Source organism: Bison bison, unplaced genomic scaffold (genome assembly GCF_000754665.1).
Source record: "Bison bison bison isolate TAMUID 2011002044 unplaced genomic scaffold, Bison_UMD1.0 scf7180017477804, whole genome shotgun sequence".
NCBI lineage: Eukaryota > Metazoa > Chordata > Mammalia > Artiodactyla > Bovidae > Bison > Bison bison.
This window is the reverse complement of record NW_011381944.1, coordinates 6,462-9,300: the sequence shown is the minus strand read 5'-3', so window position 1 is coordinate 9,300 and position 2,839 is coordinate 6,462.

Sequence of the window (2,839 nt, the reverse complement as noted above, 5' to 3'; positions counted from 1 at the left end):
CAGTACACATGCCCTTGTGTGGAGTCAAACTGGAGGAAAAGTGGCCATAGAATGAGATTCAAATGGCTCTGCCACTTATGAGTATGTCACTCTTCTTTTCCAAGTCACAGTTTCCTCATGGATCAAATGAGAAAATAATATATTTCACAAGGTTAAACCAGATGATAGATATGAAACTGCTTTGTGAAAAACTGTTAGGCACTAGATGTTAGTTTTTACTTACTAATATAGAATGAACAAAGGTAAAAAGGTCATTCCTAGGTCTCCTTTTCCCTCCTCTCTGTGGTTCTGCCCTGGCTCATCTGGAGATATGAGGGTTCAAGGAAGCCTGTTGGGATACCAGCATTATACTCATTTGGGAAAGTTTCTTTTCCTTCTATTAAATAGAACCAGTTTCCTCATTTATCAAATGGATGAAATAACTCTGACATTGTCTTTCTCTCAAGGCCAGTAAATTACAGGCTGTGAAGTGCTCTGAAGTCTATGAAGCACATGACGAATGCAAAGGTTTCCTATTATCATTTTTATAATCATTATTATTATTCTTATGAAATTTTCTAAACATGCATAACATCATTTAAAACAACTGTCACCCACCCTTATAAAACCAGAGAGTAGGAAGAGATATTTGCAAAAAAAAAAAAAGGATTAACACCAGAAAACTATTTATTGTTTTAAAATGAAACCTCTCTAGCACTCCCAAGCAGACTGCTTAGAACAGTGGGGCTTATCCTGACTCATTCTGTATTTCCACAGAAAACCTGAGTCAAGGATGCTGCTGTGCTGTGCACCCCTAGCAACAGCCATATAGCCTCTGAGGTCCTTCTGACAGAGGGATTTCCTGATTATTTCCTCCTTTAGGGAGATATGAGCAGTAGGCATAGGTATGCATGAATTTAAAATGAAGAGAGTTATTTAAATTCTAAATGATATCAATGATCCAATTTTGTACAGTAAAATGTTCTTCTGCCCTCCACCCCCAAAGAGGCTGCCAGCCTAGCCAAGTGCTGAGTGCAGGGTGGGCAGTGTTAGACAGTTGGGATCCTGGCTAACAGTAATAGGCCCTCCTGTCTCAGGGATTCTATTCTCTCAGGAGACACCATGTCTACTTCTCCTCTCCTCTCAGCATGAGAGACTACTGTCTTTCTTAAAAGCATGGGCTCCTTTTCAGCCAGTCCACCTTCTCCTAGAGCTGGAGTCAGATACAGGATGAGAGTTCCAGATGTCTTCACAGAATTTCCAAATGCTGTTTCATCATTTGCAATTCCTGTTCCTTCAATTTGTCCCCATGTGACCTCCGCCCACTCTTCAATCTGTGCCTTTGAAATCCATGGAGGAAAAGAGCAGAAGCAAAAGCCCAGAGATCATTCCAGAGCTCACCAGATGTGGGCGCTGCTGACTTCATTTTTACAAAACCAAGTCAATCCATCCCTAGGTAAATTTTCCTGGACAATGTGCTCCAGGCAGAAAGGCTGCATTTAATGCTAACTTACTGCAATGTCTAGGGAAGTCCTTTCCTCATTTCTGGGCCTCTTTTTTCTCATTTCAAATAGGGGAATGGTTGAGATGATTACTAAGATCCCTTCAGTTCAATGAGTCAATGAAATGTTTATTGTTATTGCTTTTCCTTCACTATCCTGACCTTCAGAGCCACCAGCACCCACCTAGAATGTGATTCCTTCACTTTGGTGGTGAATGGCACAAGATAACTAAGAACTTGGCCTGTCTGTCAGTGCCATAGGCAAATGAGCCCCAGGGTGAGCCATGGCACTGAGAAAGGGAAAGGAGAGAAATGCCATAAGTTTCCACTCTAATCAGGAGCAAGCTCCTCATCAGAGTGTATCCATGAGGGCTCAAAGACTAAGGTCTGGATTACAGAGGGCAGCTGGCCTCCAAAGCTTTGGGAGGCTGGGATCCCACCATCTTGCAGCTGCTTGGCAGGTCTGAGTCAAAATCACCTTCTGAAGAAGTGCCAGGTCAGTTAACATCACTGTGCAAACTAGAGGGTCCAGGCCAAGACAATTCTACCAGAGATCTTACAAACCAATGCCAGCAGGCATGTGCCTCTCGACCCTCTTCCCTCTGCCTTCCCACAGTGTTCCCCTTACCTCCCCCCAAGTTCTCCCAAAGAAAGGATCTGGTTTTCCTAGGTTCTCATCTGGGGTATTATTAAGCTACTATTAACACTCCTATCAAATCAGATGGTTTTGTTCCGGTCTGATGTGATGGTTCTCAGAAGATATTTCATTTGTATCAGCATATGGCAATGTCTTAAACTAATCTTTCTTGAGAAAAATTAAAAAAAAAATTAAAATCCCCCTGCTTAACAGCTGAGTTCCTACGCTGGACCTGAGGGTCACATTCATTATGCTCTTCAAAGTAAATCATGGCTTCAGGTGAACCACTGTAAGAGACCCCACTCTCTGCCTGCCGCTAAACTAGGCTTCTAGGGACTAGATGCCTTGGGGAAGGAAAGAAGAAGAGAGAGGATGTGCCTGGTCAAGTAGGAGGGCGAGTGGAATTGGGAGGGCAGCACCTCAGAGGGGGAGAGTGGGGAGAGGCAGGAGATTAGAAAAAGCAGCTTTTACAAAAGCCAAAATTAAAAACCGAAACCATTAAAGATGCACAAAATGACACTTACACTTCTGTTGTCTCCTCTTGCAAATAGAAGTGGTACTGCTCCAGAACCTGTGTAGGATTTGAGCTCAGTTCAGTTCAGTTCAGTCACTCAGTCATGTCCAACTCTTTGTGACCCCATGAATCACAGCATGCCAGGCCTCCTTGTCCATCACCAATTCCCAGAGTTCACTCAAACTCATGTCCATCGAGTCAGTGATGC